This window comes from Dreissena polymorpha, chromosome 1 (assembly GCF_020536995.1).
Source record: "Dreissena polymorpha isolate Duluth1 chromosome 1, UMN_Dpol_1.0, whole genome shotgun sequence".
Lineage (NCBI taxonomy): Eukaryota > Metazoa > Mollusca > Bivalvia > Myida > Dreissenidae > Dreissena > Dreissena polymorpha.
Genome location: NC_068355.1, coordinates 184,889,840 through 184,914,596, shown reverse-complemented (window position 1 = coordinate 184,914,596; position 24,757 = coordinate 184,889,840). Strand labels below are relative to the sequence as shown.

The following is a 24,757-nucleotide window of genomic DNA, read 5'->3' as shown; positions in this document are numbered from 1 at the left end:
AAATTGATACCATCTTACACATACACACAGTACCAAATCTGGATTTTTTCTTTATAGGGTTAGGACTGACACTTTTCCAGTTGTTTAAACTTCTTTCCTGGCGCTTCGATGAAGATGTCAAACAATTTTACTTGAAATGACAGGCAACACACATTTGACACCAGACAATAACTGACCAAAATAGCATTTGAACCTCACTTGAACACGCAATCTGTGATTGGGCTGCATGCCACTAAGGCAGTGGCTGTAATTGATATTAATGTAATCTTACCTGACACGACTTGGCTTGTGATTCTTGACTTGACAACTATCCGAGGCACAGTCACTTCCACTTAAACAGGAGGGAGGTCAGTTCAGGTCCAGTGTATGGCTTGAATTTTATTTTTGCTGCTCACTAGACAACCACTTTCACTTCCAACTTAACAGGAGGGAGGTCAGTACAGGTCCAGTGTTTGGCTTGAATTGCATTTCTGCTACTCACTAAATAACTATCACAACCACTGTCACTTCCACAGGATGGGGCCAGTATAGTGTCAAGTGTTTAGCTTGAGTAACATTTCTGCTGGTCACTATATAACTGTTCCAACATTTGTCACTTCCACCTAGACAGGAGGGAGGTCAGTGAATGTCCAGCGTCTGGCTTAAGTTATATTACTCTTGCATAAAAAGCTTAAGCCCCTTGCTTGCCAAAGTGTCCTCTGTACATCAACTGTGTTTTCAAAACAGAAACATAATAAGCTAATTAATTATTACTCAAACAGTTGAACACAACTCAGTGAATACATATTATTAATGCCTTAATACCTGTAAAGCCATCAAACATCCTATCTGATTCTCAAGTTATGTATGAACAAGAGATGTGTTTGTTAGAAGCACAATGCCCCCTACTGCGCCGCATTGAAATAAAATTTCTATTTATCATTTGGCAGGTATAGAAATCATCTCCCTTTAAAGGTTATTACTTCCCTTGAATTTTATCCAATCCAACCGGGTGGGTGGGGGGGAGGGTCTCACAGTCAATATGACCATGTCAAACATCACTGACAACCAAGGCCTGCGGTTTAAAAGAGATCATAGCCAGAGTTGATAATGTATCTATGAACATAAGTCCACAGGTATGTATGTGTGCTTCAGAGTTTACGTAATGAACATCAAAGAAATTATAATTATATCATTTAAAAAACAACTATGAAAAATCAATCATTTGGGTTATAAATAATCAAAATAATAAATCTGTACAGAAACTGTGAAAAGAACTTCAATTCTTGGTATGGAAATATATAATATGAGATTTATAATTATATAAATGACTTCCCTTGAAAATAATTGTCTGTAACAAATCTCTATTTTTAGTAGCAAATAATTAAAAGCCACTCCCGTGACTGTAGATTCACCACTCAAAATGTGCAGCTCCATGAGATACACATGTGTGCCAAATATATAAAGTGGCTATGTTCAATATTGAATAATTTTCTCCCTTTTTAAAGCTTATTACTTCCCTTAAATCTGTATTTTTTACCGTAGACCGTAAAGGATGACCTTGACCTTTTACCACAATGTGTTTGTCAGAAACACAATGCCGCCTACTGCGCCGCTTTGATTTATTTAACAAAAATATGTACGTGGGCAGGTCAGATAACCATTTCCATTTAAAGCTTATTACTTCCCTTGACTTTGTTTTTTCGACCCTAGACCTTGAAGGATGATGTAAACCTTGAAATGTTATCACTAAAAATGTGCAGTTCCATGAGATACACATGCATGCCAAATATCAAGGTGCTATCTTTAATATTTAAAAAGTTATGGCCAATGTTAAAGTTTTTTCGGACGGACGGACAGACTGACATGCTGTCTGACGGACAGTTCAACTGTTATATGCCACCCTACCTGGGGCATATAATCATCTTATTGAAATCAAGTCACCAATATTGCTACCGGATTTTGTTCGGGGGGTGTGGGGAGTGTTTTTATCATAGCCACTGATATATTTCAATGTTTTATTAAAGGTTTATTATATATAAGTATAAAACTGAAATCAAATAACATTTATCTCAATCACATATGTTGCTATGTCTGTAAAACATGGACATAAAGGATAAAGGATATTGAAATAAAGACAGGTGTAATATTGCGAAGCTTTAGAATAAAAAAATGAAGCTTAAGAAAAATACTTGTGTTTTGTGTGTCCTTGGAGCCATATAAATATCGCATTTATCAGTGGGGCTATTGCTTTTGAGGTAATTCACTGTGTTTATTTTCATGCTTGAATTTTGACGGAGCATAATTATGAAAAGTTAGTGTACACAGAATGCTTCGCAACATAATCACCCTTCTCATAAGCTATCCAATGTCACGCAGCACATCTGATTTAGTTTTATTAAAACATTATTATTATCTTTTAAAGAAGAAACATAAATACAATGCTGAATAAAAAGAAAGACAGTTGGCAAGAAAACAAAATTCGCTGAATAAAAATCAATGAATTGAGTTGTCGAACATTTACTAGATGCAATAACGTGCAATATTATTTGTACTTAAAAATCTCTTATCAATGGAATTGTAACATTAAGTCCAAACAATGCAACATTAAATGATAAACCTTCAATGAACTATTTAATCGTCGTAAAATCCATGTCAAACTTGTTTAATTACACACCGTTTGCCATGCAAGAGCATGTAAACTGTAAGAGCGAAAACAATTTGCATGTGCAACCTTATTCAGGTGTTATCACAACAAAGGGAGATGAATCTATTGCGATTGACAATAACACTGCTGTTTTTACACTTGTGCAGTTTTCTGCTTCACTATGCACTTTTTGGGGAAATTTCTTGAAGCCACCAAACAAATGATAACATGTATGGAATATGAATACATTTTGATCATTTTAGTTGAAGTACGATTTTATAATGTTTTTTATTTTCTCATGTTTGGTTTGTGTTTTTTCATTGTTCTATTCACAGTTAAACAAAATACACTGTACACCAATTTATTTGAGTTGAAGTAATCGGGTGAATATAGTTCTTAATATAAACAATAATCACTGTTATTAGCCCGCCAATGGATTGTTTTGAAGGGACCTTACGAATGCTAAAATGTATGGAATATGAATAAATTTGGATTTTTCCTGATTTTGTTGCGTTTGTTTTTGTTTTCATTGATCTATTGATCGTAAAACAAAATTCATCAGTCAAATTGATGTGATGTCATCACGAGATTCTGCTTTGTAATTGCTAAAACAAAATAAAATAAAAACAGCTAAATATAACAAGAAATATCTTTACAATAGATATTTGGCAAAAATGCTGACTTTGAAATAAAATTTAAATATGTAAGTGTCTGATAAATTAAATTGGAAACAAACATTCATCTACTGTGTACTTTGACAATTTGGCATATTTACCCCATGAAGTGTGTGTTATTATAGTCATACATTCAAATCACACTTTTATAGCCGCATCATGCAAAATGGGCCTAAGGCGTTTTGGCCAGGCTAGGTCAAGCCCATCCCGCGCACTTGCACAGTCTGGTCAGAGGCGAAGCTTTAAAATCACTAAAAGTTGTTATGGTCTCATTATGTATCTCCTGACCAGACTGCAAGATGCGTAGGCTGGGTGGGCTATAGCTATGATGGGCACATATGGCATACGACCCAATTTTGCATGATGCGAGTCTTTAAGGATCTAATTGGGCATTGTAAATGGCACATTTTAGCATAATGCTTTTCAATATAACAATTGAATTCAAAAAAGCAAACTTAAAAAATAGGGTAGCCTATTCAGAAGTTCCGGAACGATTTCCAGAGGTGCTGACCAAGTACAGCAAACATCTGTGGTAAGATAATTAAACGATTTCCCTATTATCTAGACACTATTTCAGTAGTGTTTTTAGATCATCTTGTCTATCAACACTGCGTTTATTGATAGTCAATTAAGTATTCTTCTGACAATTTAGTGACCAAGTAGAGACCCTGAAATTTTGCAAGATGGATTTTAAAGCATAATTGTAATTGGGCAACAATTTGTATCTATATGTCGTTTCAACATGCAGAGAGTAGTCCGAAATGCCTCAAACTGAACAGTGTAACATGCTTTACGCTGTGCACAGACGTAATGATGTGACCAAAGTTCAAAGAATTTCTCTATTAAATAAATCAATTAAATATTTGAATGTATTCAATCACGTCTGCTGGTGTTATGTTTATCTAATGGTCATTAAAGATGAAAAGCAGGGTAAAAATCAGCAACGCCGAAAAAGCGCATAAGTGTTCTATACCCATGTTATTAAAAGGTAAGTGACTGGTTAACACCCTGTGAACTGCTTGGGTAACATGTGTTCATAATGCATCAACAACAAAGTACGTGCAAACAGCCACTGCCTTTATGACTACCTAATTCATGAGTAAAAAGTATTGCTCGCGGATTTATTTTTCATTTATTTTCATCAATTATCTCTTTGCATAATTTGAAATAGTTTATGGTGTCAAAATGATAAAAGTTTTCTAAAGGGCATATCCATCATGATATTATATTCTTAGTGTGATAGGTATCATCAATATTCCAACTATTTTCATATAATATAATGGTGATTGCAAATTTTATTTGATTTAAACTCAGTCTTGGACGTAACCAGTGATTCATTTTGAAATCTACATAAATGAGTCTCTGGGACTCACATATTTTTAAACAATGGGTCCAAACTGAAAACAATGGGTCCCAGATTGTGTCTTTGTAAATTCGTTACAAATAATCTACTTTACATGATACACCTTAGCCAGGGGCTCTTTTAAATTATGCAATTTTACAGTTAAAAACAGAAATATGTTTATAGCAAGTGAAATCTTTAATTGTTTTACTTTTAATTTTAAACAGTGAAACATACAACATCTTAAACAGAGAACTTTTAACATCTTTAACAATTTGGACTGTCTAGACTTTTAATAAATTGGATGACCAGTGTTTATAATTATTTGGTCAAAATTAGCCCTTTCAAACAGTGTGACAAAATTTCTCTTTTGGTCAAAAGTTTTACACCTTCAATACAGATTAAGTGTAACATTTACACTCATACTGTATTTAAGGTGTATAGCCTTCTCGCTTGGTTTTATCTCCAAACAGAGAGAGCTTTTACCACAAATTCATTCAGGGCAAAATTGCACAACTTCACACTCATGAGTTTGCGTTCTTTCCCTACAGTTAACCTGTTCCTGAATTTGGTCAAGACCTTATTCTTTATAGAAAAACCCCTCTCACATCCTGCAGTATAATTAGCAGATGTCTGTGTTGTCATATGTACTTACATTCTACATAACATAGGACGGAATACTGTACGACCTGTATCACTTTTATGTATGTACCGTATACAAATAAAAGATGCTATTTATTTCAGAAATTGCAAATTTTAATTGTCACTAAAGAAACACCAACACTGCTAAATTAATCCAGAAAAGTATAATAACATTGCTTTCTTAAATAAATACAGTAGACTCTGCCAATACCGGACTATCGGAATACCGAAACTCTCCCGATTCCGGACGGTCGGGCCAGTCCCGTATTTTCTCCTTCTATTTCTTTGTTAAAAAATGTTGAATAAACCGAACTCTCTGAAAACCGGAAACCGGACGGGTATCTCCGTAAATTTTGTCATTTTCAACGTAAAATACATTAAGTATACCGGACGGTCTAAATTCTCAAGCTGCCCGAGGCGTGAAAATAACAATACCTAGTCGGCAAAGCGAGTGCGCTGTCACATTTTGCTCGCGCAATTATCGATAATCGGATTAAACAAACCATAAAGGTGTCAAGTCGTTACCGCGCTATGGGATTCCGATTAAGTAATGTAAACAAACTGTGAATGTCTATAATAGACGTGCGGTAACACCAAAAAGTGATTGACTCTATCGTTTTATTAATTATTTATTATCGCCTATGATAAACAATTTAATTAAGAAATTAATGCATGCCGTTGCGACGATCACTTTCTTGTGATCTTCTCGGGTATTTTAAAAGATCTTATAGCCATGTTTTTAACGCTGAAATGGTTGTTTGTTTGTTTGTCAGATAAACTGTTAGAAATATGACTGTTAAATATCCATCCATCTGTATTTGCTTTTAATCGATTAAAAACACATTTTTTAAGAATGCAATTAACATCATCAGGACCTGCGTACAGTTATCACATGGTACATGTAAATGTATACGGTTTGTTTTATTTAAGTGTTATTCTGTACACAATGAATACCGTGTACATTTCGGCAATATGAAAACTCTTGGTAAACCGGAACTCTCTGAAAACCGGACGATTAGGCCGGTCCCGAGACCATCCGGTTTACAGAGAGTCTACTGTATAAGTGTTCAGCACACAACAGAAGAACGCAAACTGTGTTTTCCGCCGTTTATTCTTCATATTTAAACCACATAGTAAACATCGAGGCTGCGTTATCGATAAATATCTACACAGCGAGTTTAAATTGTTCAGGATCAATTTCGAAAAGCTTTTTTGGTCGCATTTTCTTTGTTTACCATCCGGGACAGCAAATTAATCGTCCAATTAACTTTTAATAAAACGCCGTAACTGATTGGATAATTGATTTCAACCAATCAAAATATGCGTACTACATTCCTAGGAATGTAGTAATAAGACTTCCGTTCTACTTTTCAAAACGGTGTTGACATGTGTTTTGCTTATATCCACAAATCGTACTCAGTATCATGTACAACTTTGATGATGTTGAAAATCAGAGTTTTTAACAATGGGTCCCGAAAACGCACATGTTTGAGAATGATGCGTCCCCAGAAAAAAACATGCGTCTGGCACGCAGGACGCACAGCAAAATGAATCACTGCTCATACATGCCAGAATTTTTTAGGTCCAAAGCGGGACATTCCATAAAAAATTGTCGGGACATTTGATCAAAAAGCAGGACACCTAAAACAATCTATCATTCCACCTTTACTGTAGTCAGTATAGTGCTAACAAAAACTCTTTATACTTTTATTCAAGACATAAAACATCTGATATGAAGCATGAAATCTAAAACATAACAATAACAGTTTTATTAAATAAGACAATAGCAAACAACGAAGATAATATTCATCTTTTTAGAGTACAAAATCTGGAACATTACGACAGCAATACTCATTATATTACTTTCAATGGCAAACATTAACGCAGGGAAGGCTATCCAGTACACTGAAAGTACGGGTTACAGTAAACTTACTTGTCAATTGTCGCGGCTTAATTGGAGTAGGGTCAAACTGTCATGCATAGCACCTCGTTGTTTTTAGCGTAATTGGAGTAGGGTCAAACTGTCATGCATAGCACCTCGTTGTTATTATTACAATTACACCCAATTACACTAGACAGGATGGGTATCACTTATTGGACTGTTTGTTGCGATTTTGGTATATTGCACATTCGGATTATCCCGCTATTTTGGAACTAAACATTGAATGTAAAAGACTCATTAATGACGTAGAATTAATTTTACAAAACAATTGTTTTGTAAACCGTTTCAAACAAAGACAAAAACAAACACATTTTCAACATTTATTTCATTATAATACAACTATCGATAGCAATAAGCGACCTCTATCTTGAAGACCACCATGGTGTAAATGCCTGATAAAATCAATAATTAGCCGATAAATCGCTGATAAGGTGTCATAAACAACACTGGTACACACGAGAAGTAGAATCGGTTGTTAATTGGGGGCAATAAAGGGATTAGCGGTGGTAAGTGTTAGCAAAACAGAGCTTGAATAGCGAATTTTATTGGGGACCTATAGACCTTACATCGTTTTTTACGAATGTCGGGACAAATCGTCTCATATCGGGACGCCGGGACAAAGGGCCCAAAAGCGGGACTGTCCCGCCGTGATCGGGTCGTCTGGCATGTATGTCACTGCTCTATGTCTTGAAACTGAGTAAATATAATATTGAAAACATTTAGTTATCAATTTTAAAGTAATATGAAAACTTAACGATGCGAATTTTCAAAACTTCAGGGTTTTTGGTGCACGATTTTCCCAATTGGAATGGTACCCGTACTTTTCCCAATTCAATTGGGCCAAATAAATCGCTGAAGAAATACCAACTTTTAATATTTACATCACTCTTAGCACAGCATTGATAAATAACTAATGACCAGTAAAATTTAAGCATGAAAGTGTTATAAAATAATTAAGATTTTTCACTGTATAATCATGCTTATCAACAAAAATATAATGAAAACTTTCCACCTTTCCCTTATTATCAGAAAAGCCTGCTGAAAGAACTTTCCACCTTTCCCTTACTATCATAAATGCCTGCTGGAACAACTTGCAGCCACCTTTCCCTTATTATTATAAAAGCCTGCTGGAACAACTTGCCACCTTTCCCTTTTTATCTTAAATGCCTGCTGGAACAACTTGCCACCTTTCCCTTATTATTATAAAAGCCTTCCGCACCCGATTGTATAAACGCTGGTTAAAGTTACCGCTCGGTAACATTCAAACCTTGGTAAGTTTGCGGTTATTCAGGTATAGTAACCTTCAAGGTAACTCGATTGTATAAACACGATATACCGCAAAGTAACCTAACCGCCCATAGTGGAATTTAACCACCGGTAACTTTAACCAAAACATTCCCACAATGCATTTTCTTATGACGTAATTTTCGCGCGAAGTGTCACGCTTATAAACAGTGACATGTATTTTTTTTATCAAATTCATTTACAAATGAATTCACAATAAACAAAATGTGTTTGTGAAACACAATGTCCCCCTATATGATGTTTGACCTTGACATTGTGAAGGATGACCTTGACCTTTCACCACTCAAAATGTGCAGTTCCATGAGATACACATGCATGCTAAATATCAAGTTGCTTTCTTCAATATTGCAAAAGTATTCATAAAATAAGCGATTTGGGCCACATATATTTGACCTCTGACCTTGAAGGATGACCTTGACCTTTCACCACTCAAAATGTGCAGCTCCATGAGATGCACATGCATGCCAAACATCACGTTGCTATCTTTAATATTGCAAAAGAATTTATAAAATAAGCTATTTGGGCCACATATATTTGACCTCTGACCTTGAAGGATGACCTTGACCTTGACCTTTCACCACTCAAAATGTGCCGCTCCATGAGATACACATGCATGCCAAATATCAAGTTGCTATCTTCAATATTGCAAAAGTATTCATAAAATGAGCGATTTTGGCCACATATATTTGACCTCTGACCTTGAAGGATGACCTTGACCTTTCACCACTCAAAATGTGCAGCTTCATGAGATACACATGCATGCAAAATATGAAGTTGCTATCTTCAATTTAGCAAAAGTTATTGCAAAATGTTAAAGTTGGCGCAAACAGACAGACCAACAGACAGACCAACAGACAGACCAACAGACAGGGCAAAAACAATATGTCCCCCACTACTATAGTGGGGGACATAAAAAAGTGTAAATTTTAACTATGAGTTCATCAAAATGACCAGGGACAAATTGATATTGATGTCGGGATTTGCATCATTTAGCAGAATTCCTGGTGCCTCCAAACTGCAAGAGAGTGCTTACAAAGACGTCTATTCTTCTAGTTGTTCTAGATGTAACATAAAAATTATACATGGTCGTCGTAACATGCTAGACTATTCTTCTAATTTGGCTTATGTTTACAATAAACTTACTTACTTTTTTGTACAATAAGGGAATTTACCATAGGCAAATAAAACATTGTTCAAGTTGAAATATATCTTTGTATGCAGAAATCTGCAAATGCAACTGAGTTCACCAATTATAGCTTGTTAAGTTAGCACAGGCTAATCAGGGACGACACTTTCCGCCAAAATTTGATTTTTGCTAAGAAGGGACTTCATTTTAACAAAAATGTCATAAAAGCGGAAAGTGTCGTCCCTGATTGGCCTGTGCAAACTGCGCAGGCTAATATGGGACGACACTTTAAGCACATGCATTATGCCCATTTTTCTCAGAACGGGACACATTTGATAAACTGCTTCGGTTCATTTAAACAGCAGTAATGTACATAGAGTACATGACGTACATGTAGCGTGTGACGAAGAAGAAAGTTTATTGAGTTCTCATTTGAATATAATGATATGATGGCATAATTAAGGGACTTTATTTAATAGCAACCCCAGCTAATCTCCGATAATCCCACATTTTATCTGGAAAACTGTGAAAAGTCTACACCGCCTGTGGCATTTTGGGGATTTAAATTACATTTGCAGATGCATATTTTTATAATTTGTCTCATTTTAAAGCTAATAAAATTCTCTACAAAATGCATGTTTTACTTTTGTATTTTACCCACTATAACCCAGTTTTATCTGTTAATAAACAATAAATATTATGGTTTTTCGCTGTTGCGCGTGATTATCAACTTTCATGCACTCGGCGCGTGGCACATGTACTCTTTGTTCCTATTCGCGGGTGACTTAAACTTTATGAATATTAATGAGATGGACGAATCCATTTAGAAAAGTTCACGACCTCCATTCATGACTTTGATGCAAATTTTTAAGTTCATCCGAACCGAAGATATAGTCCTCTAAAGTGTCGCCGATTTTTTACAAAAAGTACTGATTTCCGAACTATGCATCATATATCATATTGTAGGGAATGTTCTGAAGTTTAATTTGATATAAAAATCTTTTGTCGGAAACAATAGGAACCCTCCCGCATTTTAAGCCGAACGTAGTAATTTATTCAAATTTACTCCGGTCACCCGGCGACCTCGCTTTTCACCTTTGACCGCCATTTTGATTAACTGATTACGCATCGAAAACACGTTTTTCTATCGACGATTTTGAGCATGTTACCGATAGAAAACATCTTCATGTGGTTCAACTTTATTCTAAATACAAAGGTGAGTTCTAGAAACCTTGATTTTGACTCGATTAATTATTTATTTCAGTGCAAATATGTAATTTCCATGTAAGGACGGGCACTTGCTCGTGCGATCGAATCGTAGGAAAACCAACCCGTGTTATTGTTATGAAATGCCCTCAAAGGTGTTTTTATCCGTAAATTATATGTATGAAAATAAGTTTTCTTAAGTATCTAAACAATCGTTGACATGATTAAATCGATAAATTTGCCCCGACGTTGTAGAAATTGTCCATGTGCATATCCCCACTGGCCTGTGAGAATGTTTTTGCACTGTAAAAGTTGCATATTAACATGATTTATACATGTACTGATGATGTAGGTCTGACTTTTCTTTCCTTTTTTTCAGTAGATCTAGGAAGTCAATGGCAGACTACCCAGGACCATTCTGTCATGAAAATGGTATAACAACCTCTCTTTAGAAGAAGGCAGAAACCTTGTAGCCTATAAACAGGCAGAAGAATGGACTCATTCTTGAAATAAATACTTTTATAGAAAAAATGGGGAAATTTCAACTGTGTTGTTCAATTTACTGTGTCATCTTAACCCTTCATTCAAAGCATCAACAGAAAAATATGTCAAAACCAAAGTTTCAACAACATGTGACCAGAAAAAAAACTTGTCAATTTAAAGAAAAGTGCCCGGTGAAAAAATGTGAAAGACTTGATGAATCTAAATGCAGAATTTTAAATTGTAATGCATATGTTGCAATTGCATAACAGGATGCTTGGTATCCTGGTATGGATTTTGAAGTTAAAGATAAAGAAAACTTTGTGGTTAAATTCATGACTACCACCAGAAAACTTGGCCAGTACAAATGGCCTCTACGAGAAGACATTCAGACGGTTCAGAAACAATTCCTAATTTCTGCTGGATTTGTGCCCGACTGTTTGAATTTTGAATGGTTATGGAATGTGAAAGAGGCACCAACAAAAGACAACATATATAACATATATAAGAAATATTCATAGATTTATTTCAAGGATTAGAAAGTTATAGAATGTGTGCATGTCCCCGTCCCAAAACGATGAAAAGACATTCCGCCCCCCCCCCCCCCCCAAACACCTGTGAAAATTTGATTAGAGAGTTAAGACTAAATTAGTTAAATTTGCTTTTAAAAACCGGTTTCCATTTTAAGTAATTCCAATATTGCTTTTGAGTGAATAAATGTGTTAATTGTAGATATTTTAGCCTGATGCCTTTCGAAAAAAAGATAATGTCTCTAATAAAATTATGTCTCTAATAAAATTATGTATATGCTTCCTAAATGTGTTGATCATTACCATGTGTGTATTAATAACTAAAAGTGTTTATAATACTTTAATAAACAGAGTATACATTGATCTACAAATGTTCCAAATTTCATGAAGATATCTCTAAAAATAAAAAAGTTATGGCAATTTTACTATGTAAAAATGTATGAACTTTAATTTCCGGTGCCGCGAATGTCGCGCTTCCTTGTTCACTTTATATAGGGAGAAAATTCAGAATTTGTGCGCATTTTAGCAATATTCAAATTCCCATAACTTTTTTATTTTTTAAGATATTTTAAAAAGAAAAACTGTTCTGAAAAGCTCTTAAAGAGCTCTTTTCAAATATGCAATTGCCTTTAAAAACAGATGTTGATGAAAAATTAGCTGGGGTTGCTATATTTAACTATGCTAAAATAATTATCAAAGACCCTGGATGCAAACTTGTCAATTATTGAATTAAATGGATTATTTGTGGATTTTAAGGGATTATTAAAGGTAAGATACTAGTTCGAACGTGTTTTGTTTGTACTTTTGTTGTTCCCTGTTTTTGGAGAAATGATTTTAACATGGGCGCCATTGATGCATCGGATCACACACGGCATACCCATAACAGAATATAAGAAACACGTTCTGTGCGTCCTTAAATTCGTCGTCCGAAGTCGGAAATCGTATTGCTCTGTAAATTAAGTCAAATAAAGTGTCAGTTGCTGCAATTTGTTGTTTACTCGTCGACATTGTGAAGGTCGTCGATGGTTAGCTTTTATAGTGTCGCGCCGCGGCCAGTTTGTGTAAGTTACCTCTCGGTTACTTGTACTTACCCACCTAGGGAAGCAGGGTATGTTTTAACTGGGTTTTAACCGATCGGTATAACTAACCAATTGTATACAACGCTTACCGACCAGTAACCAACATGTTACCGACTTTTAACCGCTGGTATGTGGTTAACCGCCGGTTTAACTGTTTATACAATCGGGTGCCAGAAGAACTTGCAACCTTTCCATTATCATCATATAAGCGCGCTTGAATAACTTGCCACCTTTCCCTTATTATCATTTAAGCGCGCTTGAATTATATACTTGCCACCGTTCCCTTATTATCATAAAAGCCTGCTGGAAGAACTTGCCACCTTTCTCCCAAAGGTTAAAAAACACTGATTTCATTCTCTGTTTATGCAAACATGTGATTGTCTAGTCAGTAATACAAGAAAAAAAGTTTATTTTAATAGCTCGATTTTGATTTGCATTATATTTTACAGCCTGTGCGTTTTGGATTAGCAAAAAATAACACTATAAACCATGAGTTTGGGAAAACTTTAACGTTATTTATATGAATATCAATAGCAGTAAACATGTATCCCAATTGTTTGTATGTGCATGTTTGATAGCATTTTTTAATTCATATAAAACAAGTTCTGCTTAAATCTCTTCTTACAATCAATACTATGACAATCTTTGCTTAATAATATCCTTTTCATATGCATGTTAAAGGGGCATTTTCACAGATTTTGGTATGTATTGAAGTTTGTCATTAAATACTTTATATTTATAAATGTAAACATTGGATCTAAAAATATCAAGTTAAAAACAAGAATACAATTAAAAAAGAAAAAAAAGTAACCCACAACTGGGCTCGAATCACTGACTCCTGGAGACCCAGAGTAAAAGTCAACCGCTTTTGACCACCCGGCCATCCGTGCTCACACAATTAGGGATGTATTTTATACTTTATGTAAGAAATCCATGTAGAATCACAAAATATAACGACAATAGAACTCTCCAAATTATTCATTCGTTTGCCGTTGCAACACTTGATAATTTTCAGGTGTTTAAATCGTCAAACGCCTGACGTGATGTTCATGTATTTATACAACACAAAATACACCCACACTTTCCAAACGACGTTCTACATGTCTGCATAATTTTCGCGCGCTTTTTATGAAACAAAGGATATTTTAGCACTGTTTATTTGACGCTATAATTTGCCAAAGGTCGCGTTTGCATCTAAATTCTGAAGTGTGTTTCGCATTTCAAATGTAATAATGATAATTTGATAATCGAACGAAACATTAACAGTTGCGTGTAATTAATTCAACCATAATTTGTTAAAGCGCATTACGCGTCATATCGCTTATTAAAACGTGAAAATAATAATTATGAAACCAGCGTAAATCTTGGTTTTTACGCTACACATACATGTAAGTACATGTAAGTGGATATCTTTTCACTCGATCTGCCGCATACGTATGCGGCGGATTTACTCCGCGAAAGTACGCGAAGTTAATACAGACTCAGCGTCGTTGCGCGGATCTATGCCGAGTGCCATGGCGAAACGCCGCGTGAACACACGATTCGGCCGCCGCGTACTAATAATCTGGCCGTGGCATAGCCGCGGATTATGTTTGTGCCGCGTTGGCTGTACTGTAAATGTTCAGTAGTACTGTTTCCTCAATAAAACAAAAATTTGCGAATCTGAAACAACGGCCTTTTAAAGTGTGTTTATTTACCAAAACCTTAAAGACCCCGTTATACTTGCAATAATCTATATAATTTTAAGTACACAGTTTTAACATGTTACTTTTTAATGTTATGAATTTAATACAGTAAATGATTTTTTTTAATAAACTACCTGGAAAACATATACAAATGTAAATATATACACTTAAGTGTTCTTGTTATGTTTTTGATGTATTAAACTGAGTTTATTTTATATTGACCTTAAATTAATGTGTACTTTTCAATATCTTGCAACAGGTTTTGTCCCCATCTTTGAGAAGACCTATTTTTCCCCTTTTACAGAGATTTTCCCCAAAACAATAGTATCTAAAAAAAAAGGAAAAAATATTCAGCTTTTTTGGGGAACCTTTAATTATATAAATTAACTTGATTCAGTGTAGAAAATAGAAAAATATTGCATAAATAAATTATCAGTTGCCTTGAATTTCTTTTAAAAACAGTAAAATATGTTAAATTGAGTATTTAGGACATTCCTTATTTTTCCCCAAAAACTCAGCATTTCGCGCGATTTTTCCCTCAACAAAGGCCAGGCCCTTTCCCCCAAATCAGAAAAAAAAACTGTTGCAACATGATATCACATTCAAGTTCCATGTTTTTTTTTACTTAAGTTAACAGTATATTGTGACAAGCACAATACAATAAAGTAGAATACGTGTATGCATCTGATTATACAAAGATCTGCTAATATAAAAGTCAATTCATGTTTGTCTTTTCAAATGATAATCTGATCTGAACTGTTCTTACTTTATACAAGACTGAACTCCAATTAGCTAACATTCTTTTCCTTGACATACTTTAATGTGTAAATTTCCAATAAATACGAGATGTTTGTAAATAAATTTTTTTTCACCATTATCAATTGACATACGCATTACATTTATCCTGCATAACTATATGATGTCCATCATTAAATTTGATTGTTTTTGTCATTTTCATGATAATGACATACGCGACAGATGAGCAAAGCAATGTACAATAATTGTTTTTCAGCGACAACTTGACATGTTCAATCTGCACTACGGAATTCATAATCACCGTATAACCATCTTATTGAGATTATTGGAAAAGCATGGCATTTTGGGGGCAAATTGTGGTCAGACTTCCAGGAACAAAAAATACTTTTTTCCATTGACAGGATGCAAGAGGCTGCAATTTTCAACAAAACAATGATCAATCACTGCTTTATATTGACTAATCAAACTAAACCTGCATTACAGAAACCACGTGCTGTATTGGCAATTCAGAGCACCGCATCAATGAACTTTAAAACATGCAAACGGAAGTTTTATAGCTTCGGCCATGCAAACTGGATCGAACCTTCGTGGGGCCAATCATCAGTGTCATGATGTGGTTTAATGTATTTTTTATGATTTAATATATGGTATACAAACACTATAAATTTATTATAAAAAAGGCCTACCACACTTGCATCGTTGGTGTTGCAGAATGGAGATTTGTAGTCCTTTATTGGATATACACGAATTTTTACCGCGTTTTTTACTGCGTCGATATTTTATGTGGTCGTGATAATCGCTGCTGTTAGATCAATTCGTTCCTCCGAATTTCGTACCAAAAATGTACGTAAATTTCTTATCCCAACTCGGTGATAGCGTCGCTGCTATGCCGAATAATAGAAAAAGTATAAAATTTCCATAAAAATAATGCCAACTAATATCACAGGTGGTTAGCGTGTGGCTATGATATTAATTAGTGAAAACATCATTTTGAATGATAAATAATCATATTATAACGAAAAATTAACTTTTCTGAAAAAAAAATAGTTCACTATCAAATATATATATAACAAGGTATGCAACTCAAAATCAGCCCAAAACGGGGTGCATCGCTTTGAACAGCCATATCTTCATAAATTTTGCAGCGATTTTCACGATCTCGGTCTTATTCAACGCAGAAATGAATTTCCTTTCTGGAAATGTATATGTCTTGCAATATTTTAACAAATGCTGGGTCAACTTTTAAGAAATAACACGATACACAACACGCATGACCCAGTTGACAGTGATCATGCTGTCTTTAAGACTGAAATCTTCACGGAGTAAAGGGCAACTTCCCTACAAAGTTCATGTAGTTCGATACCATAATTCAATAAAACGTATGAAAAAACATTATTACCGTTCTTGTCGTTACATTCTGCATCAAGACTAACTGTCCAGCGCCGTTTGAAACCTGTGTTTACATACATTTCAACTAACTGACATTTTAAACATACGAGTGATTTCATTGGTCCAATGCGGAGGTGTGTCTTTACGACTGGAGATTTCATTCATAAAGAATACATGATCACTGTCAACTGGGTCATGCGTGTTGTGTATCGTGTTATTTCTTAAAAGTTGACCCAGCATTTGTAAAAATATTGCAATACATATACATTTCCAGAAAGGAAATTCATTTCTGCGTTGAATAAGACCGAGATCGTGAAAATCGCTGCACAATTGATGAAGATATGGCTGTTCAAAGCGATGCACCCCGTTTTGGGGTGATTTTGAGTTGCATACCTTGTTATATATATATTTGATAGTGAAATTTTTTTTTTCAGAAAAGTTAATTTTTCGTTATAATATGATTATTTATCATTCAAAATGATGTTTTCACTAATTAATATCATAGCCACACGCTAACCACCTGTGACTAATATCAGTTGCTGCATAATCACATAAATTCACTTAACAAGAGGCACGTTTTCTACCTTTAAAATATCGAAATAAATTAAAATATTGAACATTCAAACGTCGCAGTCTTATTTAATTTTTTTGTCTTTGATTAAGTTTCAGCTCTTTTACAAACATTGATACTTGTATTTTTTAAGAAAAAAAGGTGTCAGGGTTCCTACGCTTAATAGGGGTCAGGTTTTGAAACAACGAAATTTGTATGCGTTCTATAACGTTGTAGTCGTTCACTGTAAAAATCGCACCGGTTTTGGGGAGAGAAAAAAACGTGTACCTTATAATATGTTACAGGTGTGCAAAGGATATTTGTACCTTTCTCAACTTAGGCACTATTCATCCCTCAACATTGGCGAAACCTGGCAATTCTCTATTCATTAACCAGGTTTTCCGAAGGAAAAAACTGGTTATTAGATTGGCGAGTGTGGGCTGGCTGGCTGGCGGGCTGGCGGGCGGGCGGAACAAGCATGTCCGGGCCATAACTTTGTCGTTCATTGTGAGATTTTAAAATCATTTGGCACATTTGTTAACCATCATTAGACGGTGTGTCGCGCCAAAAAATTACGTCAATATCTCCAAGGTCAAGGTCACACTTTGAGGTCAAAGGTAAAAAACAGCCATAAATGAGCTTGTCTGGGCTATAACTATGTCATTCATTATGAGATTTTAAAATCATTTGGCACATTTGTTCACCATCATGGGACGGTGTGTCGCACGAAAGAATCACGTCAATATCTCCAATGTCAAGGTCGCCACGACTAAAAATAGATTTATTTTAAAACAAACTTACAAAGGGGGTTAATTTTGTTTGTTCATTTCAAAAGTTCATTTTGGGTTGACTCCCTTTATCAGATTTTTTTCACAATGAAAACCTGGTTTTGTGACAATTTTGTCCCTTGTTTTAATTTTAAAATCGCGAATGTCTTTGTGTATGATTCAGCCAATTATAAAGTCGCGAATGTCAAAAAATGCACAAATCGACAGATTAACACAACTTATTAATTAATATAGCTTTTTTTTTATTTTAAAAGCAAGCGTCTTTAAATTTTGCAAATTGATAGATTGCATACATCTCAACTACCTCTCAACATTTCATAAAGATATCTTGTTTTATAATACATGGTTTGTTATTTCAAAACTTTTGAAGCGTTTTTTTCAAAATCACTTTTTGAACTATCTTGCATTTATAATAAGTGCGACGAAATATTGAAATTAGCGAATGTTTTTTGTTAATGTTGAGATATTGGTTTGTTATACGTATGTTTTCAACCTAGTATAATGCATTAAAGAAATTCAATATTGATCTGCGCAAAAACGTATATATATATATATACGTTCTAATATACAAATATCATACCACTAAACCTATTTATAAAACAAAAAAATCTTAACCGCACCTCCCTCAGCAGTTATCAATGCAATTATAGCAAACATCTTTCCAGATATCGAATCAGTATAGGTTTGGTATGTTTTTATAATTTAATGAAAATGAGAGGAATCTTTTACAAAAACGTCATTTCTTTATTGATCTGTGTTTAAGAGACAAGAAAGTTAAATGTAAATATTATGTCAATCGTATTTCATATTTGCTTGTAAAATAAGACACTATTAAGTGTGACTTTTCGCAACGGTCTGCGCAGTATGAATATTCATGAGTGTAATATAACAAATCAAAACTAGGTAGCGGCACATAAGGCTACCCGCTTGTTTCAAGAAAGTGGTAAACGTTACAAAGTGAGATAATAATATTTTACAAGAAAACCAGTTAATAAATATTTAATGAGCCACGCTCTGGGAAAACGGGGTTTAATGCATATGCGTAAAGTGGCGTCACAGGTTTCTCTGTGCAGTCCGCAAAGGTTGATCAAGGGCGTAAGCAGGAATTTTTGCTCAAAACAATCTTCCTTTAAACGAAAACACAAAAGCATACAAGCGGACAGTGTAATCTGGAACAACAATTACTCTTATTCATTTAGCCCCGCTTTTCCCGGGGCGCAGCTCAAATTTAAAGGTGTTTATGAAGCACGTCGTTTAACAGTTTATGCTAAGCTTTCTGAATCGGTTAATACTAATTTGAATTTAATTAAAAAACGGCGGTCATTTACAGTTGTGATATTATTAACCAAACTGTAATATGGTGACAGCAAAGAAGGAACTGGGATTTTGAAAGTAACTGTTTTAATGTACTTTGTCTACTTCCATTTAGACTTTGTCACATTATTTCCATAGCTGACACACGCTAGCGTCCGTTTTTGTTTTCATCAATTTTCTTCCTTCATTATTTGTTGCGTGTATTATTATTATATCCGTTTGCAAGACATATGAACACGCAGGAGATCATTACAATTTGATAGATTTTTATTGATGTGTAACTTTAACTTGAGATTTTATTGTTCGATAAAAGTGTTGCTTGATTTGATTTTGATCAAACCAATTATGAGCGTATTAGTCAATAACAAAATGTGCTACGTGTGAAACAATACGATTTACAAATCGTATTAATGTCGGCTACATACTGCAACATACTGTGTCGGATTTAATTGTATATACAAAAAAATGGGTGTACCAATTAATTAACTAGAGTGTATGTTGATATAAACATGCGCCAGAGTGTCCGTATGGGTTCGTGACGTTTAATAAGTCAAAGAAGTCTTGCAAATGAAAGGGATATATTTAAAGCCACATAAATACTCAAAAGCAACAAATATTTCGTAAAATAAAGATAACCGTTAAAAATCAGTGTTCCTTAAAGCGATATATAAACTTTCAACGCTAGATGTGGTATGGTAATATACATTTAACGAGATACAAAATGTTCGTTTTTATTTTTAGTGTGACAATATTTTCCATGTGAATCGGCCTCTGCGATATCCGAAGATTTACGAGCAAAGGCAAGATCGGCTTCGGGCGGCGTAGGAAGCACGATGTTATTCTCATGTTCATCATTAGTATTGGTAGGATATAAGTGCTCCATGATATTGTCGGTTGACCGTATTGGTGGGATATAAGTGTTCCATGATGTTGTCGGTTGACCGTATTGGTGGGATATAAGTGTTCCATGATGTTGTCGGTTGACCAATTCGTGAATAAAACATAAACACCTAGGAAAGTGACCGACGCAAATTACTTTTTTTTCCAAAATCCGAAACCCATAAATGAACGTGTCTACGAACAAGTAAACACAAAACACAAACAAATTCCATGCGAACAAATATAGATTATTTTACAGAATTTTATTGACTGACACATCTGAAATGTGGAATAATCAATAGAGAAATGCGCAAACGATAGTTAAGTACTTTTTTAGCTGGCTTGGTGGACCGACAGTTCCCAGTTTCTCAAACATACTTCTGAACAGTGGACGTATAGTAACCACTTTTCAAAAAATATATATATTCTCGAACAGTGGACTGATCGTTCTCAGTTCCCAAAGTCAGTTAATAAATAGCGGATGATAATTCATTGTTTCCAAATCTAAACCTGTGTAATCGACCGAAAGTTCCCAGTTTCTCAAATATAATAATGAATATTCGATCGATAGTTGCAAGGTCCCTAATATTTACCTGTAATTTGAACCTATTGTTCCCAGATTCCCAAATATTTATCTGACTTTTGGAATGGTTATTCCCATTTCCCAAATATTTACCTCAATATTGGACCTATAGTTTCCAGATTCCCAAAATCTTTACGTGAATAGAGAACTGATATATTTATAGATACCCAAATCTTTAGTAAACTGATATTACTTGGTATTCATACATTTACCCAAACGGATTTGTCATGTTAATAGATTGCTTCTCAATTGGTTTAATCTTTGATATCGCTAAGTTGTTTTCGAGTGTTACATTTTCATTGTATACGGTAATATCAAATACCACTTATTGCGTCATGTTATTATAACAATTGGCATTGTCGACGACCGGATTTAATAGATGTTCGATTTCGTATGTAAATGGGGGTTATTGGCAATGTAAAATTATATATATTAAGCTCAAGTATAGTTTACAGTTATGATAAAGTAATTTAGAAGAAGGAATCGAAATATAATACGTCAAACAAATGTGTGTACACTACTCTAAAACTGCTAAATCTAGTTTGAAAAAAGATACTTTTTAACACATGCAAACAATCAGTGGCGTATTTAGGTGGGGGGCTAGGGGGCTAAAGCCCCCCCAGCTGGCTGGCTAGATATGATTTAAAAAAAATGAGCCCCTTACAGTTCCAATCCACTTGTGTATTTCCTGTCATATGCTCCTAATTAGGCCACTAACAGCTGTCAGTTTGTATGATAAGCCCCCAGGCATGTGTACAGACAATCTAACCTTCGCCAGCTAAACTGCACGCTTCATTGACTGTAAGTGATAAACTGCGCTATTTGATTGGCTGAAGGAGATACATTCAACTTATGAAATTCATCGATACATTTAGCTATAGGTAAATGTTTACAAATGGCTGCCGCATGGGACTTGTGAAAAACAATATCCTCCAATTACCTTCAGTCGAGCGGTTAAGGAAACAACTAAAATAATTTCTGAATGAATTCAAACATTGCCGCAATAAACGATGTACCTAAAAAGATTTATTTCATTCCTGTTAAATCCATGTCAAAATTGTTTATTTATAGCGTGTTTAACCATACAAAGCCGATAGTTCCATACACATCCACAAATGACATACACTTCGCGCGTTGTTTACCTTGAGTCGAGAGGTAACATCCGAAAAGCGAGAGTACTGGATTGCAATAGACATGAGGTCAACAAAACTTCGAAAATTCGATTCACTGAACAAATTTAGAGAAACATAAAGATTAATTTTACTTTTTTATAACTTTTATTTACCATTTAACAAGTTTCTGTTTTAACGGTCGATCTTCTTTTGAGCAACATTGACATGAAAAAGTGCTCAAGAACTGAAAAAAACTACATCGTTCGCAATTTGTTCCAATACAATTTCGGCATATATATATATATATATATATATATATATATATATATATATATATATATATATATATATATATATATATATATATATATATTACTATGGAAAGATTTGATAAAATTATCATCAAATCGGGACAGGGTATACCCACTGAACATGTGGATATCGGCATGTCTCATATTTTCGCGATGATTGTTCCATGCAACAATTTCTGGGAATCGTGAAAAAGTAAACGAATTTTCTTTAAAATATATCAAATACTTGAAATTATGTTATTACACTAGCGCAGTGGTCTGCAATTTATGCGCAAGTTTAATGAAGAGTACCGAAAAAATGCACGGAAAAGGCATTAATTTGGACTATTTCAGTTGAAGTATTATTTTTAATGCAATTAAACTGGTTTTTTTCTTATTTTAGTCGTGTCTATAATTATTTTCAAGGGTAGAAATGTTATTAAAACAAAATACTTGTTTGAGAGACATTTGATTTACCCCTGTGTGTCTGTCTGTCTGTGTGAAAATTCGATTCACTGATTTTTTTTAGAGAAACATAAAGATTAATTTTACTTTTTTATAACTTTTATTTACCATTTAACAAGTTTCTGTTTTAACGGTCGATCTTCTTTTGAGCAACATTGACATGAAAAAGTGCTCAAGAACTGAAAAAAAACGTTCGCAATTTGTTCCAATACAATTTCGGCATATATATTACTATTAAAAGATTTGATAAAATTATCATCAAATCAGGACAGGGTATACCCACTGAACATGTGGATATCGGCATGTCTCATATTTTCGCGATGTGCGCGCACATATTGTTCCATGCAACAATTTCTGGGAATCGTGAAAAAGTAAACGAATTTTCTTTAAAATAAATCAAATACTTGAAATTATGTGTTTACACTAGCGCAGTGGTCTGCAATTTATGCGCAAGTTTAATGAAGAGTACCGAAAAAATGCACGGAAAAGGCATACATTTTGGACTATTTCAGTTGAAGTAAGATTAATGCAATTAAACTGTTGTTTTTTCTTATTTTAGTCGTGTCTATAATTATTTTCAAGCGTAGTAATGTTATTAAAACAAAATACTGATTTGAGAGACATTTGATTTACCCCTGTGTGTGTGTCTGTCTGTCTGTCTGTGTGTCTGACACACTTGATGTCTGAACTCAAGTCCTTGTTTTACATGCACTTTTATCATGCAAAATGCTGATTAGATAGCATGAATTGCATCATTTGAAGGTACGATTTCAAAAAAAAAATCAACGACGGAAGGGGACACCCCTCCCGCACCCTCCCCAGTTGAGCCCCCCCTCGGAAAAAAATCTGGATACGCCTCTGACAATTGTTTTGAATTTAATTATTATGGAGGTTATTTTACATTTAAATAACAGTGCATATATAACTGTATGTATAATTATCTTTATTTGCATCGAATGTATCATAGTGACATGGAGGGCACGTGTACGATCCCCAAAGTAGGAGCATTCTTTAGATCCCCCAAAATACGCCAACCACTGGTTCTTTATATCTCCCCATATACATCTATTACTGATTCTACCGAGGAAACGGACTCGAAAGCATGCAAATAGCCTTTGCCTTTCGATGCAATCGAGCTCAAATAAATAGGTTACAATTAACTAACTAAAGAAATAAAAAAATTACAGTTCAAAACCACCAGCAACAAGTTGACGATACTACATAGAAAGTTCATGACGGATATAACAGAACATACACCCATCATTAGAAGAAGAATTTAAACATGAAACTGGCCCCTTCTTTGCCAAACGCTTTTATAAGTACATAAATATAACCTTTCGCACGGTGGTTACGGCTACCAAATACCTCTTAGCGCAATTCAGCTGTCGATAACATCATGGGAATATCGCCATCTGCGCGTCACATCTAGACTTTATCCCTATTGATTCAACATTTGTATCACCCGCGTGTTGTTGTATATTTAAAACACGTAGATCTTTTAAGTTGTGAGTAAGCACGTAGCTTTCTTAAAGGAGTTTATTCATGAAACATTGGACTTTTCCTGACACGGAATGTTACGTCCTTGCTTAGCCTGTGAACACTTTGCAAAATCTCGCTGGAGTAGAATGACACTTTACGCACACTTTATGCACATCCTTAAAGGGATCTTTTCACGCTTTGGTAAATTGACAAAATTGAAAAAAGTTGTTTCAGATTCGCAAATTTTCGTTTTAGTTATGATATTTGTGAGGAAACAGTAATACTGAACATTTACCATGGTCTAATATAGCCATTATATGCATCTTTTGACGATTTTAAAACCTAAAAATTATAAAGCGTTGCAACGCGAAACGATTGAATAATTTGGAGAGTTCTGTTTTTGTCGTTAAATTTTGTGAAACTACGAAGATTGCTTATATAAGGTATAAAATACTTCATGTATATGTACTCGGCGGAATAGCTCAGTAGGCTAAAGCGTTTTTTATTCAGGAGTC

General features: G+C 34.5%; 1 protein-coding gene and 1 long non-coding RNA gene across 2 annotated transcripts in view; one reads left to right on the top strand and one right to left on the bottom strand.

The window, feature by feature from the left end:
- LOC127864235 (uncharacterized) overlaps window positions 1-24,227 on the bottom strand; it is a 181,755-nt gene extending 157,528 nt beyond the window's left edge. Inside the window, exons 1-2 of the mRNA XM_052403927.1 lie at window positions 24,129-24,227; window positions 272-709 (exon numbers count right to left, since the gene is read on the bottom strand). The gene's annotated coding sequence lies outside the window, so the exon portion shown is untranslated. The remainder of the gene's footprint in view (window positions 1-271; window positions 710-24,128) is intronic.
- On the top strand, window positions 10,269-11,408 carry LOC127864267 (uncharacterized). The gene is made up of 2 exons (XR_008041661.1): window positions 10,269-10,873; window positions 11,243-11,408. It is a non-coding gene; the product is annotated as an uncharacterized LOC127864267 (long non-coding RNA).
- Window positions 24,228-24,757: the final 530 nt, after the last annotated feature.